The following is a 17,862-nucleotide window of genomic DNA, read 5'->3' as shown; positions in this document are numbered from 1 at the left end:
TGTGGGATAACAATGGCTTGTCTAGAAGTGGTCTAAGTCACAAGACTTTGGGTGGTTGCTTTTCTGGCGTTGTAAGTTTTGGGTAGTATTCAACTACAGTTTTGTGCTAGTGTAAAAGAAGCCTCCCCACCCTCTCTCCCGTTTGTCATTTTCACATACATGCAATGCCAATAATCTCACTATGCAAAACTTTGGAATTAAAATCCCCATGTTTGGAGTATGGGAGGGTGCTCCTGAAATCAGTCCTGAGTTTATTTTTGTATGTGTGTGTGGTGATCTTGTAGATGCTTGTTGAGATGGTGATCACCAAGTATTAATGTGGCAAAGGAAAGTTTTGTGAAAACTGTACTTGTGTAGTGAGGTTCAAAGAGGTTTGGGGAGAGGTTTGGAAAAGAGATCCTACTCTCCAGTAACAGAGTTAAGCCCAATGACAATTACTCGAAGCATATTCAGACTTGGTTAGATTTACATCTACCCCCATCCACCTTTAAACAAATGTTCTCAACAAAAATACTTAGGCTAGAATAAATTACAGGCACTAAGCTTTGCAAATGAGTTAAGGTTTTACTCACAGTGTTTACAGAAGTTAAAGCAAATAAGTCTCTATCCATGGGAAGTAAAATAAATAAGAAAAAAGTTTACAAGAAACTTAAAAATGAAAAGGAATTGGTTACAAAAAAAGGATCATGCAATGTTTAGGTTAGCAAAGATGCAGGCTATAAAATCTCATTTTAGAGAGATTCTTCATTCACAAGCAGCATTTGCTGAGCTGGGAGCCAAGCCACATTTCTCCTTCTTCACTGGTTCCAGGAAGCATGAAGAGAACAAAACTGAGAGGGAGGAAACAAAGGTTAACCCTTCCATGCATGCAAGTGTGAGTCAGTAACTGTATATTAAAAAAAAACACTGTACATTTATATGTTAGTGAATGCAGAACAGTAGGTTCTAATGCCTTTATAATGCATATTTTATCAAGAGCTATAGCCTGCAGTTCTGCTGTGAAAGAGCACATAAATGTCATCTGTATAGGCTATTTTTAGGGTAGGAAAATGTGTGGATAGAGAGATTTGGCCAGATTGCCAGCAGCTGCATTCAGTTATGAAAAGATACCGATCTCTTCTAAGGAATGATTTTATCATTTAATTATTTATGTCTGGGCAGTTAAGAAGTGACCCTGATTTATGCTGAACTCCTATGAAAAGATGTTAAAATGAGTATTATTTTTAGAGGTTTTATACTGAACTCATCGTTTTCGTAGCTTGCCTGTGTTCACTAGCAGCATCTGAAACTCCCCCTCCTGCCATCCCTCTTCTATAGATTCCTCCCTTCCCAAATTTGTTTTGCTCTTTAACAAAAAAACGGCATTGGGATGCTGTTATATGCATTGCCACATAACTATGTAGTTCTCCATAAAGGAGAAGTGGGTTTTTATTAAATTACCTTTATGGCGTTCTGGCATCTCTGGATATTTGGACTTTTCCTGGCAGACAAAAGAAGCACTGGCTCAAATGAAAAATGTTTCCTATCACGTGAACCAAATGACAACAGACTGCAAAACCAACTTTGGATCTATGGCTGAAGTTGGAAAATTATTAACACAAAAACTAAATATTTTAGATAAGTACAAATGATACGTAAATTCTTGGACAGCATCCTGATATGCTTTAGCATTTACTTTCCTAATACAGAAATGCATGTGCTATACACCCACACCCACACCAGTCTATGAATCAAATGGAAAAATAAGCTAACTGACCTTTGGCTGAACATGTACATTTGATGTATGAACTAAACAGCAGGACACTTTTTTGCACACTTTCCAGATTTTTCTCTTCACTTTCCCACATCCAGATATAATTTGTAAATCTTTTACAGCCTTTTATCTTATAGCTACATTCCGCTCCAAGACCTTTGTCCGAGTCTTTTGTTGAATCCTGTTTTCCCAGCTGGTTTGCAATAACAGCTTTATTCTTTAAGAATCCTCAGTGATTCCCAAAATCCCCACCGCGCTGCATAATATAAGACGCATGTTTGAACTTTATAACTAAAAAAGAACTTGGATCCCAGAAATTCAAAATGTATGTTCAGAAAATTCAGAAGTTGCACACAACATTTATTTTGATCCTTTATCCCAGGCATAGGCAAACTCGGCCCTCCAGATGTGTTGGGACTACAACTCCCATGATCCCTAGCTAGCAGGACCAGTTGTCAGAGATGATGGGAATTGTAGTCCCAAAACATCTGGAGGGCTGAGTTTGCCTATGCCTGCTTTATCCCTACTAGGTTGTATGCTAGTCATATGAAAGAGGATACAAATGACAGCCCACATAACATAGTGGATCAGAGTTCGTCTCCATTGTGACTATGATGCACACAGTGGAAAGCCCCAGAAAGCACTGTCTCATTTTAACCTTTTCCCCATAGATTGCTTTAAGAACAAAATGTACACTCTCCTGAGCATGGGCTCTTAGTTTGCATGTGAATTTCACACTAAACAAAAGCTAAGGTGTGGTATTGTTGCATGACACCCCAATCTCCCAGCAGTGCAAAACTCCAGGGTTTGTGTTTCCTTTTCAAAATGAGGCACAGTCAAGAGTGTGGTGTCTTCAGGATTTATGGTTTACCGTATTTTTCACTCTATTAGATGCACCAGACCGTAAGACACACCTAGTTTTTAGGGGAGGAAAAGAAGAAATAAGAAAGCACTGCAAAGCACCCTGAGCTAAGAGGGAGCGCTCCTCCATCTTCGCTCAGGAGGCTTTGCGGGGCTATCCATGAAGCCCTTCTGGCTTCAGCAAAAGCAAGCCTCCCGGCTTTCCCCCCACCTCCCGCAAGAGCTGCACCCTGGGGGCTTTTCTGGGAGGTGGGAGAAGGGACAGAGCGCGTTGCTCTCCTGCAAAAGCCAGGGATAGCCACGGGAAGCCTCCACAGGGGAGCGGGATGAAGGCTCCCCCGCTGCCCTGTGGAGGCTTCGCGCAGCTAAGGCAGAAGCTAGAACAGCTAGAGGGAGTGCTGCGCAGCGCTCCGTCTAGCTGTTCTGGCTTCTGGCTTAGCCATGCACAGCCTCCCTAGCCTGGGAGATGCGCGTGGCCAAGCAAGAAACCAGGACAGCCAGCGGGATTGCTGCGCTGCGATCCCAATGGCTGTCCTGGCTTCTTGTTTAGCCGCGTGTAGCCTCCCCTGCCCGGGAGAGGCTGCGCACGGCTAAGGCTCCCCCAAGAGCTGCGCTCCCTTTAAAGAGCCACGTGGAGCGTGTGTGCGGCTCTTGGGGGCTTTTCCTCGAGGAGGGAGAAGGGAAAAGCCCCAGAGAGCCGCACACACGCTCCACGTGGCTCTTTAAAGGGAGCGCTGAGCAGAGCCTCCCACCTGCATTCGCTCCATAAGACGCACACACATTTCGCCTTACTTTTTAGGAGGGGGAAAGTGCGTCTTATCGAGCGAAAAATATGGTAGTTACGCATATATACAACCTGAGCATATGATGGAGGTGTTCACAGAATCAACTCCGCCCTTCAACTCCTGCTTTGTCCAACTCGTGATCTAAGAGAGAGAAGAGGAGGAGCCCCACCCATTTTGCCATCTGGCACAAAGCCCCCTTTCCTTGGTTCTCTTAATGGCCCGTTCGCCAGTCAATCACCTCTGCCTGATTTATATTTTGACACTTGCTAGGATTATAGGGATTAGAAGCCTGGCACCCACAAATCCATAACAGTATTACCCTGTCTGCCAGTGGAGACTAAAGAAAAGGAGCAACAGTTTAGTAACAGCACATATACTTAACTCCATCCCAAGTTTTATTGGGACACCAGCACTTTTCTAGGGAAATCGCTCTGAAGCATCCTGACATAACCACAGAGGGGAAACTATTTAATTTTGCCAAAGTGATTACTATTTGGGATTTAGGGCACTCCAAATCAGTTGCTTGAGGTAGTTCCCTAACTCTACCTAATAGAGAGGCAATCTCCTCTGTTTCTTCCTTGCCAAGTGTTTTCCTTTAATACACACACACTTGCAAATATGCTTGTTGGAATTCATGTTTTTGTATGTATGTGTAATGTAAGTTGCAAGTTGCATGAAGCATCCTTTGTATGTGTAAAGTATGTGTAAAGCATGTGTATGTATGTGTAAAGTTGCAAGTTGCATGAAGCATCCTTTGTATGTGTAAAGTATGTGTAAAACATGTGTATTGCATGTGTAAAGTAAGGTGCAAGTTGCATGAAGCATCCTTTTGTTTGATCATTTCTTAATAATACTGTTAGAAATGCCACATGTAACTGAACTACACTTGCAAACACACAGAGAGAGATTGGGAAAGATTAAGTACACAGTTGGAACAGGATCCTGCTCCTTTTCAAGCTACTAGCAAAACTCCCATTGCTTTTTATGGGTCATAGTTTCAGCCCTGGATGACCAGAAGCGAAGGACAAGAAACAAGGTAGTTTTAAACTGCCATGGAGCTGACATTGCATTGCTCCAAAATACCAAATAATAATAATAATAATAATAATAATAATAATAATAATAATAATAATAGCTATGCACATTTTACCTGGGAGCAAAACTCCACTGAACACAATATAACTTCCTTTTGAGTAAACTGGCATAGGATTGCTCTGCTGAAGCCAGTTTTTTAAAAATCCCATATTTTGCCCATCAGTTAGCAGCTACAACGGTACTTGAAAATGGAAATTACTGGTGTTAAGCAAGCAACCAAAGAAAAACCTGTCACAATCTTTCAGCACCACCGTTTGCTTCATGGACAATTTGCTGAGAGATTCTTAGCTCCTCGAATGGATGAATGTGGTAAATAATTCAATCTGAGTACATAAAGTGTGGTTTGTTTACATGTCCTGATGGAGGGAGTTTATTTATGGGGCTTATTTATGAAAAAAAATAGTTTGAGGAGGAGATTATTGGATCCTTCTGAAGCAGTTCAGTGAGTCACCTAGTGAACTATTGCCCTCTGTCTATGGCTAGTCTCTTCGGCCACCCATCTAACCCGCTATTTATTTTTTTCTGGTTTGCCTCTTCGGTGTCTGCCCCAACGTGCTAGAATCGCAGGAGAAATCGCATCTCGCAACCGGGGCAAGTTGTGAGGAACGAAGACTTAAAATCTGACGAAAGAAGTGGGGCCATTTCCCTCAGGATCCAGTTTGGAGGGCGGGGAGACGTGTTTTAGGCTGTGTGCCTCGTCTGTGAGAAACTCCTCGCTATATTATTCCCCTCTCTGGAATGCCTCATCGAGGAAATATGCTGGCTATGTCCCCTTGGCTTGTCATGATCTCCCTTTCTCTCTCTCTTTTTCTCCACCTCTCTCTCTCTCTCTCTCTCTCTCACACACACACACACACACACACACCTCCTCCTCAATTCCAGGCAGAAGCTAGCAATGCACGGGAACGCAGAAGGGAGCCAAGGTTCTGCATTTCGGCGCGCAAAAGCGAGGAAACGCCAGTGGCGGCTGCTGCGGGGAGCCGTAAAGTCGCTTGGTAGTTGTGGAGTAGAAGGAGAGCCCTTCGCCTTCCTGTGCATTGCTTTTAAAAAAAGAAGGGAGCGTAGAAAGAGAGAGAGGAGGAGGAGAGAGAGATTGTGTGAGAGAAGGGGAGTGTCTCCGCGGGGGGAGCGTCTGGGCGCGCGCGAGGAAAGTTGGCTGGACGTGGAGACCCAGCTTGGAGCGGGGAAAGGACGCCGCTTCCCTGCCAAGCGAGTTCCGTGAGGGGAGCCAGAGGCGAGGAAGGGAGAAGAAGAAGAAGAAGGCGCCCGCTCGACCTCGGCAGCTGCAGCCTTTCCCTTTTAGAAGAAGCCTGCCCTGGCCGGACCTCGACGCCTCAGGCGACAACAGACCATTGGCTGCGTCTGTGAGGTAAGGCACCCGGCGCGTCTCTCGCGCGCCTCTCCGGGGCGCAATGGCGCCTCGACTTGGAGAATGCCTTTGGCTCCCCACACACACGGGGGAGCAGCAGGGTGGGGACTTGCCGTCTTCTCGTGAATGCTTGGAAGGATCCAGACACCCCCCCCCAAAAAAAAATATAAAGTGCCCCCTTCCCAGCCTTTCCAGGGCGCGCATATTTAGGAAGGCGATTTTGTGACACTGTGGGGGGGAACCAAATGTGGTTCTGGTGCTGTGGGGTCAGTTAGGGAACTCGGTTTCTCTTTCTCTCTCCTCCACCCCCCCCCCCAAATCAAATGCAGTGTTGCTCTTCAGCCCGGAGAAACGAAAATAGAATTGTAGCTTTAGGGAAGTGTACGTTGAAAGGAGCCCGCCCGTGCCATTGTCCAATCTATAAACAGCCTCGGGGATCTGATCCTGGCACTCCTTCCACAAGCGCTCCCCTTGGATTCCAGCACAGGGGGGCGTCAGAAGCCCAGGATCGGGTCCTTGGTTATGAGCTAGCTAGACGGGAGCCGCCGACCCATGTTTTGTTTTTGAGGCTCGTCTTACAGTACATAGTACAGTACTGATGCAATCCAAGGCTCTCTGCAAGGGGAGATGTTATGTATGAGTCACATATAAACCACATTCCCCAGGCGCCCTCCCTCATTCCTTGTCTCCCATACCCCTGCTAAAAGTCTCTAAAGGATATCGGTATTAAAGTTGGGTGGCTTTGTGGTATTAATTCTGAATGACTGGAGCGGCGCCGTGAAACTCAGAAGCGACAGTAGTACTGGCTGCCCTGGAAAAAAATGAAACAAAATGTGCTGAGACAGCAGCACTGCTCGTTTCTTCGAGAAGGGATGCATGGCATTTTCTGGTGGAACTGCCCCCGAATGTGGCTGTAGAAATGTGCTGAGATTTAACGGGCAGATGCAAAGGTGAGTGATCTGTAGCGGCTTTTTGCACGGCGGTTGTCATTTTATTTTATCTTTTAGCTGCTGTTTCAGTCAGCGCTTCGCTGTTCACATTCAGTGTCTTCCCTTGCAGAGCACAAAAAATCGCCGTTGCTATTTTCAGATCGTTTTGTGTCTACTGGCAGTTGGCAGCAACAGGATTAGTTTTGTTCCATATCATCACAGTGGTTTTCTTTTCCTGCACAACTGTAAATGCTGGTTCTTTCCTTGGTGAGGTAGAGAAGGAAAAAGATTTTGGTTGCCAGTGTGCAGCTACCCACATTTAGAGATAGCAAATAGGCAACAACCCATTGCTTGCATTCCTGCTCATGCAAAAACCTTTGTAACATTTGCAATCCGAAGTTCTATCCATCCATTAGAATATGTGAATGAATATATGTGAGTGATTATATATGAGTGCTGATAAAATGCAGGGTATGTATTATCTGTTCTTTAAAAAAGAAGCCTGCACTGAAATTCTGCATCAAGAAAAGCTGAATTCTGCAGCTTGCATAAAATTAAGGAAAACTGAATAGTTCTGTTTCCGGTTGTCTAGAGAGATGTTGCTGTAAGTCTTTAGGAATACACCTTTGTGGGAGGAGACAGACCCACAAAGAGAAAATACAAGCCTTTACAGCTTGATGCCTGCCCTTGTGGTCCATGACAAAAGAGAAAAAATAATTCAGTGAGCCTGTGAGGTTCATCCACAAATAACCACCCCAGCAGAGTAATTAGAAAGTCTGCTGGGAAAGATGCAAAAAGGTAGGGGAGCTGTAGGAGAAACTGACTATCTCCACTGGCTTGTCCCTTGAGAAACCAGATCCCTCAACAAACTAGTGCATCTTGCCTGACCTTTCAAAGGAGCTGGCCTTTCCTTCTTGACTGACCTCTGTTGGAGCCGTGGCCCTGCCCAAGCAAACTTAGCACAACCTCTTTCCAAGTCAGCCATCCTCAGGTATTGAGGAAATCATTCAGTGACGGTGCCTGAATACTGGGATTGGAAAATGTAAGGCAGACAAAGGGGAAAACCCACCCTGTGAGAGAAAAGGGGGAGAAGAAATTATTGCCTGCATCCCTACCCATGACGCTTTCCTACCTTGGCCTAAGGAAACACGAAGTCACTTTGTCTCAGCCCTCTCAGATGGTCACTGAAGCCCATGACCACTGGGAATCTCAACTCAGAATTTCTAACTTTTGCAATTTCATCAAGCTTTGCCCACCTACTTTCAAGACCAGTGCTATTTTTCTAGAAAAAGAGGTTCTGGAAGTCATCATGAATGCCTCCCTCATTCTCTTAGAACATGGGTAGACAAACTAAGGCCCAGGGGCCGGATCCTGCTCAATCGCTTTCTAAATCCGGCCATGGATGGTCCAGGAATCAGCATGTTTTTACATGAGTAGAATGTGTCCTTTTATTTAAAATGCATCTCTGGGTTATTTGTGGGGTTTAGGAATTCGTTCACCCCCCCAAAAAAAATAGTCTGACCCCCTACAAGGTCTGAGGTACAGTGGACCGGTCCCTTGCTGAAAAAGTCTGCTGACCCCTGTGACTTAGAAGGCAATGGCGTCCACCTGAGAGGTCCCAGAACACAGTTTTGCTGAGTTCCGGCTGAAAACAAAGCTCTCTTCAAGACTATGTTTGAAACTTTAAAAATAATTAAACCTGATCTGCCCCCGCCCCCCGCCCAGCATACTTCAATGGTCTTTCATGTTCTCCCTTTATCTTAATACCAGAACTCTGAGTGATCCAGAGAAACCAATTGGCAGAAGATTCAAGGCAGACAAAAGAAAGTACTTCTTCACAGAGAACCTATCAAATTAGCTAGCACAAGTTGAGGTTGTGGCCAGTAGCTTACATGGTTTGAACTGGAAAGTGGGCAAATTTATTATTCTATAAATAGTTACTAGATAGGATGATTTAAATGCAGTTGACAGATTTCAGAGGTGGTTTGATTCTGAGTACCAGTTGCTAGGAGCAACATCAAGAGAACATGAGAAGAGTCTTCTTGCCACTGTAGAAAACAGGATGCTGGAGTAGAAGGATCCTTGGTGTGATCTGATGAAGCTCTTCTCATGTTCCTACGCATTTGTTGAGAATAGTAGAATAAACAGCCTTGAGAATAGGTACAAAATGCAGATAATAAGAGGAGGTGTCAGGATGACCTCCCAAAGAAATGATATTAAAATTCCTTTTTAAGGCATGGGGCCCATCTAGCAAACATGTTTCACTCTGGTGTAAAAGAATGGGATGCAACTTGTGGAAAGGTATACAGGTTGGCAACACTTGGTGAAATCTCAAAAGCCAGAGAAGTTCTGAGCTGGACTTCCAGAGATCAGGCAACAAGGCTTTAGTGGGCACCTGAGGCGGTTGGGAATTCTCTAGTCCAGGGCTTGTTTAAGGCTACTTTTGTCTGGGGTGCCAAATGATCAGTATTATTATTACTACTGCTGTAAGTCACTCGGTTAAGTAGCTTAGTTACAGAAAGGTTTCACATAAGCACAATGTCTGCATCAATTGCGGGTTTAAAATGTAGCTTGCTAGCTGGGGTGTAATTGCAGCTGTTCCTGTAAGAGAGAGTTTGGTGCTGATGGAAATGGAACGCTAAGGAGTCTGTGTGCATTCAGGCACGCTGTTTAGCAGCGCAAACCTATGCCTGTTTACTCAGAATGGAATCGGGTACATTGTGTTCAGTGGAGGTTACACTCAGATATGTGTGCAACATTATTATTCAAAAGTGCAAGTTAGCAATAAATGTAATTTTGCTATAAGATGGTTACCTCTATTTTTTTTTTTAATTCACACAGTTGGAAACCCACAAAAAAGTATAGGGGTGAAAGGAGATTTGCTGTGTCAACCTGCTCAGCTTGGAGCCTGGGCTTAGCTCAGTTTTTTAAGCAAGACCTACTTCCCAGCCCAGCAAGGAGTCTGGATTCTTTGTTCCTTCACCTTCCTGGTCCTCTGCTTCCTTGCTTCTCAGCTTGGAGCTGGAGCTTGGCTCCAGGGCTGTGCTCTCCCATCCAGCAATGGAGATGAGCTATTGTGCCCCTTCTCCTCTGCCCAGACCCAACATGACTTTTTAAAGGCCTTGTGTAATCCAGCGGAAAGCCCCCCAACTCAGCTAGCATAGATTCCCCCTTCTGTGTGTATGTTGCCTTCAGGTGCTGGGATCTCAACAGACTGGAAGTAAGTAAGCATGACCGCACATTTATCATAATGCAGGTAAAACCAGCAGTTTCCAAACCATCATTCTGCAATACTATTTTGTCATAAGCAACCATAGTCAAATTCTGGTCCAGGTTATAAGTTTACAGCATCTGTCATCATCAACAAAACCTCCTCAAAGTACAACCATGTACTGTGTACCATCTTAAGCTCCTTTGATCCAGCATTTGAAACAATCGCTTCCTTCTTTCCCTGACTTGGGATACTGTAGTTTGTACTAGACTTTTTACCCTTCACCCCCTGGAAGTGGCTGCATCTTGGATAAATGACTTTTCAAACATGTAAGATGAATTTTTGTTCAATTTCGTAAGAGAGTAAAGCTGTTCAGGTTTGGCATGGGCTAGCTACTCTCAAATAAGTGGTCTTGGGTTTATTGTATACTTGGACCATCTTCCAGCTCTAATTAGTCCAATATGTATTTGTTGAGTATCTTTTGGTCTTGATCAGATTTCTGTTGTCTACCCTCCATTGACTTCTCTGCATTGGGAAGGACCCTGTATATTGTGGACTCTCCTTCCTTGGAGGTTTTTAAGCAGAGATTGGATGGCCATCTGTCATGGTTGCTTTAGTTGAAATTCCTGCATTGCAGGGCATTGGACTGCGTGACCCACTACAATTTTAGACCTCATAAGAAGTACAACAGATTTTAAAGTGTTTCAAGTTGAAGAGCAAACTTTCAGCTGTCAACAGTTATTATTAGCTAGGACGTTCAGGCCATTCATCTTAATATTTAGCATGCTCCTGGATGCTCTAAATTGTCAAATGCTTGATGGGAACCCTCCATTAGCTTTCTCCGTTGTCGTATGACTTCTCATAGCATTATATAGGATGTGGGTGGCACTGTGGTCTAAACCACTGAGCCATTTGGGCTTGCTGATCAGAAGATCAGCAGTTCGAATCTGCACAATGAAGTTAGCTCCCATTGCTCTGTCCCAGCTCCAGCCAACCTAGCAGTTCAAAAGCACACCAGTGCAAGTAGATAAATAGGTACCACTTCGGCGGGAAGGTAAACAACGTTTCTGTACGCTCTGGTTTCCGTCATGGTGTTCTCTTGCGCCAGAAGCGGTTAAGTCATGCTGGCCACATGACCCAGAAAACTGTCTGTGGACAAACGCCCGCTCCCTCGGCCTGAAAGCGAGACAAGTGCTGCAACCCCATTGTCACCTTTGACTGGACTTAACCATCCAGGGGTCCTTTACCTTTATAGCATTAAGATTTACCCACTGCTGGAAGTGAGATGTTGACATGAATCAGCCACTGAGCTGATGTAGTCATTTCCCTCTCTTTCACTGCAAGATTTCAATTCAGTCAGTCATGCAATCCTAAAGACGTTTACATGGGAGTAAGTCCCGCTCAACACAGTGGGACTTTCTTCCAATTGCACTATTAGTTCCACTGAAAATAATGAGATTTGGACAACAGAGAGTATTGCATTATCTTGAAGACTAACACAGATTTATTGGGACATGAGCTTTTATGGCTAGAGCCCATTTTGTCAGATGCATGAATTGTTATCCTCTGTTGGCAGGCGCTTACATGGATATGGAGAAAAACAGATGTAATCACTGGGGCCAAAAATGGGATGTAAGTTAATAACTAACTTTCCTTGGGTTTCAAGTGAGACTTAGCTGTGAGCTTCTTCATGCCTGGCACTTTTACTATGCAAAAATAATCTACATGTCGGAAAAGGGCATGGGTGAAGACCCACAAAGTATCCAGGAATTTCCAAGTTTCCAGAAATTTTAGGTTCAGCCGCAGTGTCCCGTTTACCCTTCTGTGGGGTTTTTCATATTCTACAGGAACACACTCCTCATAACCAGCAGATACAGACCTCAGACGAGCACACCGATTGGCATTAAGTCTAGGATCCATTCCACTACCTCAGTAAGATCGCCCAGAAAGTACAATGAGGCTCTGTAGTAATACATCAGGTCTTGTCCATTGCCTGAAATTTTCGGAGTACATGACACATTGTACAGTGGTAGTTTTCATTTCACAAGTCGTATAAAAATATATCTATGCAGCGTACAAAATATTGGTTGAAACCAAAGCAGCATAACATAAAATCAAAGCAAAATACATTATTGAATCAGGATTACAACATTGGTAATTGGACAAGAAGATAATAAAAATACATAATTTTCATAAGACGTCTTGCTAAAGTAACCAGCTTCATTGTTGGTGCCTAAAACTCTCTGTGGATGGGTAGTGCACATCATAAACCTGGCATCGCCACACAAAACACACCATTTCTTGTTAAGGAGAGTCTGACATTACAAGGGAACATCTACATATTTATTTCAGAAGACTCCTTACTCACCCTTCACCCTAAGGTCCCAGGGTAGATTTGATGAAAATAATATGCAGTTATAAAACATATAGAACCATTACACAATGACTGAAACAAGTAAAAGTGTTCCAAATGGAACAGAGCAGTATATATTCAGCAGAAGAGATGTCCCACAAAACAAATAACTATCAAATGCCGGGATAAGCATATGCTGAAAGACATGCAAAACAGGCATATAAAAGCCTATTACAATCTTTCTTTCTTTTTTTAATTTCTTTTTATTAAGTTCTTTTTTTAAAAAAACACCAAAAACATACAAAGTGAAGGAACAAAAGCTTATAAACGAACAACAGAGAAAAAAAGAAAAAAAAAGACATAGCAACCCATAGAGGAAAAAAAGCGGACACAAAACAAGCCAACATCAATTTATAACATAACATTGATTGACTTCCCTCCATCTCGGTTTTGGGCTATATCACCACAATATCTTTCTGCGGTATCTTTTTACAGCCTCTATCTATACATCACAGGTTTTATGTTACACCTACTGTGATTTTATTATTTCCTAAATTTGTTTCTATGTATGTTATGAATTTGTTCCAATCATTAATAAATTTTACGTTTTTTTGATGCCTGATTTTTTGTGTCATCTTTGCTAATTCTATATATTCAAATAACTTAGTTTGCCATTCTCTAACAGTTGGGATATTAGGGGTTTTCCAATTTTGCGCTAGCAATATCCTGGCGGCTACCATTGCGTATTGGAACATTGTTTGGTCTTCTTTCCTGATCTCCTCTCTGACCATTCCTAGGAGAAAGGCTTCGGGTTTTTTGGGGAAAGTATATTTCAATTTTTTTTTAAATTCATCATAAATAAGTCCCCAAAATCTTTTCACTTCTTCACAAGCCCACCACATGTGGTGGAAATCACCCTCTTTTGTTTTGCATTTCCAGCATGTTTTGTCCCCGGTCTTATACATTTTTTCCAATTTCACAGGGGTGATGTACCATCGGTACATCATTTTTTCCATATTTTCTCGGAGTCCAACACATGCTGTGAATTTCATGTCCTTGTTCCAAAGTTTCACCCACCTATCGTAATCTAGATTATATCCAAGGTCTATGGCCCATTTGACCATAACCTCCTTTATCTCTTCATCCTTGGTATCCCAATCTAGTAATTGATTATACATTTTGGATAAGAGTTTGGAATTTCCTTCTAGTATTTCCACCTGGTATCTGGACTTTTTCTCATTCATCCCTGTTTTTTTATGTTCATTCCATAAAGCATTAATTTGGTGAAATTGTAGCCAACCCATTAATTTATCCTTTATCAGGAGGTCTTCATAGGTCCATCTTTGGCTTTCCATGTTTAATTTTTTGATTGTTAGAATATCAATTGGTGATAACCACCAGGGGGTGTCTTTTTCTATAAATCTTTTATTTCTGTCCCATACCTCAAGCAACGCTCCTCTGATAATATGGTTAGAGAATCCTTTATGTACCCTCTCTTTATCATCCCATAGATATGCATGCCAACCAAATCTGGTGTTAAATCCCTCCAAATCCAACAAATCTGTGTTTTTCAAAACGACCCATTCCTTGATCCAACACAAGCACGAGGCCTCATAGTATAGTTTCAGGTTCGGGACGGCAAACCCTCCTCTATCTCTTCGGTCTGTAAGTAGTTTAAATTTGATTCTTGCTCTTTTGCCCTGCCAAATAAATCTGGAAAGGGTTTTCTGCCAATCTTTAAACATTGTCGTACCTCTAATCACCGGGATGTTCTGAAATAAGAACAGCAGTCTTGGAAGAGTGCTCATCTTAATTGCAGTCATTCTACCCGACCAGGAGAGTTTTATCCTGCTCCAGGTATCTAAGTCTTTTTTAATCTCTCTCCAGGTCCTAATATAGTTATCTTCTACTAGGTTTATGTTTTTTGTGGAGACCCAAATACCCAAATATTTCACCTTTTTCACCACCTTGATTCCTGTTTGTAACTCTAACTGATTTCATAAATCTTCAGCCAAGTTCTTTGTCAGCATCTTGGTTTTAACTTTATTTAGCTTAAAACCGGACAGTTTTCCAAATTCTTCTAGTAACTCTAGAACTTTACCGATACCTTTTGCTGGGTCTTCTAACGATATTACCAAATCATCGGCGTAGGCCTTTAATTTATATTCTTTTGCTCCAATTCTGATTCCTCTTATTTCTGAAGTTTCCCTTATTTTATTTGCAATTACTTCCAGCACCATAATAAATAAGAGAGGGGACAGAGGGCACCCCTGTCTTGTACCCTTCGAAATCGCAAACGAATTAGTTAGATTATTGTTAATAATTAATTTAGCCCTTTGGCTTGAATAAATCGCTTTTATACCTTCCATGAAAGGCCCCTCTATCCCTACCCTCTCCATACATTTTAATAAAAACCGCCAGGATACATTGTCGAAAGCCTTTTCGGCATCGATGAAAATTAGTGCCGCGGGAATATCATTCTTAAATTCCAAATATTCAATAATATTTATTATGTGCCTTACGTTGTCTTTTAGTTGCCTATTAGGGAGGAATCCAGCTTGATCTTTATGAATGGATTTTATTAAATATTTCTTAAGTCTGTTCGCCATTATTTCTGCGAAGATTTTGTAATCATTATTAAGTAGTGATATCGGTCTATAATTTCTTATGTCCAGCTTGTCAGAGTCTAATTTAGGTATTAACGTGATGTGTGCCTCTTTCCAGGAATCAGGTATCCTCCCTCCTTGTAGAATATTATTCATTACGTCGCATAAAGCCGGGGCCAGATATTCCTCTAAAACTTTGTAGTACTTTTGTGACAAACCATCTGGACCTGGTGCTTTCCCTGGTTTCATCTTCTTAATTGCCTCCTTGATCTCATCTGCTGTTATTAATTTATTTAAATGGGTTTTCTCTTCATCCATCAAGTGTTCTCCTCCATTTCTTTCCAGATATTTTTCTATTTCTACTATGTCCTCATCTTCCTTTTTATACAGATTTTCATAGAATTGAAGGAACTTTTCCTTTATTTCATTGGGATCTTCTAATATTTGCTCTTCTGTTTTAATTTTATTGATCACATTTTGTTTTTTCCTTTTTCTTAATTGCCACGCCAGTAGTCTCCCCGTTTTGTTTGCGGATTCAAAATATTTTTGCTTCATTGATTTGATTCTCCATTCTACTTCTTGGCTTATTAGTGTTGAATATTGTGTTTGCAGCATTTTAGAGATTTGTTTAGTCCTTTCATCCCTGGGGTTTATTATTAATTTTTTCTCACAATCTCTTAATTGCTTAATAATTTCTTCTTTCTTTGATTTTCTTAGTTTCCTTCTATAATTATTCTGTTGAATTAAGAATCCTCTTAGAACTGCCTTGCTGGCGTCCCAAACTGTATCAATTTTTGTTTCTTTATTTAAATTTATGTCAAAATAGTCTTTCAGGGTACTTTTAGCCTTCTCGACCGTCTCATCATTTTCAAGTAAGTATTCATTCATTCTCCACCTATATGGCCCAGATGACTTACATTTTATTTCCAAAACGATTGGGTTGTGATCAGAAAGGGTTCTAGGTTGTATTTCACATTTTGTTGTTCTTATCGATAGTTCTCTTGAGACCCATATCTGATCAATTCTGCCCCAACTCTGGTGTGGTTCTGAGAAATGTGTAAATTGTTTCGTTATTGGGTTTTTATGCCTCCAAATATCAATCAAATCTAAATTTTCTTCAAGGTTATTAAATGATTTTGGAAGTTTCCCTTGCTTCGATTTCCTCTTTTTTTCACTTCTGTGTAATTCTGGTATTGGTACTCCATTCAGATCTCCAAGCAGAATTAATTTATGATTTTCTAATTCTAATAGTACTTGTTCCAGTTTTTTTAAGAATTCTGCTTTGTTTGTATTAGGGGCATAAACAGTTACCACATTAAATTTTTCACCTTGGTGGTTAATTTGGACTCCCAAAATTCTTCCCTCATCATCTTTGCAAATTAATACAGGTTCCCATTTCTCCTTAATGTAAATCACCAATCCTCTTTTTTTATTTATATCTGAATTAATAAACTCAACTCCCAACTTTTTGTTTATCAATATATGTTTGTGTTTTTTGGCCACATGCGTCTCTTGACAACAAATCACATCGTAGTTTTTATTCCTCAAAACTTTATTTTATTCCTTTTCGATTTTTTGTTTAGACCGTTTACATTCCAGGAAAAAAAATTCAAAGACATTATTAAAATTAATTTCTATTTGTTCAATTTAAATTTTCAAACTTGTGTTTTGGAGCTTCCGTTCCCTGTATATTCTTCCTCTTCTGCCTCTTCACCTCCCACAGCACCTTCTTCTTCTACTACTTCTTCTTCGTCTTCTTTCTCTTCCCGTGCCCCTCTCTTCTCTTTCTTTCCTCTTTTCTCGTTTTTACTTCCCTCTCTATCTCTTAGCCTGTCCTCAACCTTACCAAACTCTTTCTCATACCTTCTCAAGAATTTTTCCACTTCTTGGGCATCTGTCAGCTTAAATCTTTTGTCTTTAAAAAAAGAAGGCAATCCCTTCAGGGAACTCCCATCTATATTGTATGGCATTTCTCCTCAAGATGCCTACTATTTATCTGTATCCTTCCCTTTTACGCAGAAGTCTAACTGGTATTTCTTTAAGAACAGTAATTGATCTGCCATCAATTATTAATTTTTTATGATAGCTCGTTTTTAATATTAAGTTCTTCATCTCGATTGAATTGAAGATTACTAGACAGTCCCCAAGAGGTTTTTTTAACTTATTTTGCTGGGCTCTCGTTCTTATTCTAAAGGCATTCTCTATCGTATATGCCACCTCTTCCTCTTTCAGTTCCAGCCATTTAGTTAACTCCTTAATCATTTTCTCTTTTATATTCTCTTTCGCTTCTTCTCCTATTCCTCTGAATTTTAAATGAAGTTGTTTCTGTCGCATTTCTGTCATTGCTAAGTTATCCCATATTTGCTCCTGCATTTTATTCACCTCTTTCATTTCTTCCTTTATTTTTTCTGTCTCCTTTTTCTGTTCTCTCATCTCTTTTTGAATTTTTTTATTAGTTTCTTCAAATATTTTTGACTTGACTGATAATTCTTGGATTTTAATGGAAAGTTCACCTACTGCCCCTTCTATCTTTCTGTCTATCATCTCCTGCACTTCTCCTAATTTATTTTCCATGTGTATTTCACTTTGTTTAAACTCCTCCTTGATTTTTAACCATAAAAAATCTAGATCTTTAATTTCTTCTTGTCGAGATGTCTTTCTTTCAGCTGGGGTCCCCCCCACCTTTTTCCCGTTTTCCCCCGACATTATATCCTTATTTTCACACTTTGTATTTTACAGCTAAATCTCTCCCTTAAAGGGCTCACAATCTCTTTCTCCTTCTTCTTCCCCCCCCCCCGGATTTTTTTTTTTTTAAGTTCAGAAAGCCCTTGTATAGAAATTGTCAAGCTATACTCCTCCACCACATCAAAAAAAAATCTAAAGTCTTATAGAATGTCTCA

At 41.3% G+C, this 17,862-nt stretch overlaps 1 protein-coding gene and 1 long non-coding RNA gene across 2 annotated transcripts in view; both read left to right on the top strand.

Annotated features, from left to right (window-relative positions):
• Nucleotides 1–17,862, top strand: part of LOC128399731 (uncharacterized) — a 212,623-nt gene that overhangs the window by 122,720 nt on the left and 72,041 nt on the right. The window lies entirely within an intron of this gene.
• SPATS2L (spermatogenesis associated serine rich 2 like) overlaps nucleotides 5,361–17,862 on the top strand; it is a 70,874-nt gene continuing 58,372 nt past the window's right edge. Inside the window, exon 1 of the mRNA XM_053361256.1 lies at nucleotides 5,361–5,863. The gene's annotated coding sequence lies outside the window, so the exon portion shown is untranslated. The remainder of the gene's footprint in view (nucleotides 5,864–17,862) is intronic.

This window comes from Podarcis raffonei, chromosome 1 (assembly GCF_027172205.1).
Source record: "Podarcis raffonei isolate rPodRaf1 chromosome 1, rPodRaf1.pri, whole genome shotgun sequence".
NCBI classification, from domain to species: Eukaryota; Metazoa; Chordata; class Lepidosauria; order Squamata; family Lacertidae; genus Podarcis; species Podarcis raffonei.
Note: the sequence above shows the minus strand (reverse complement) of the source record. Positions and strands in the feature narration are given on the sequence as shown.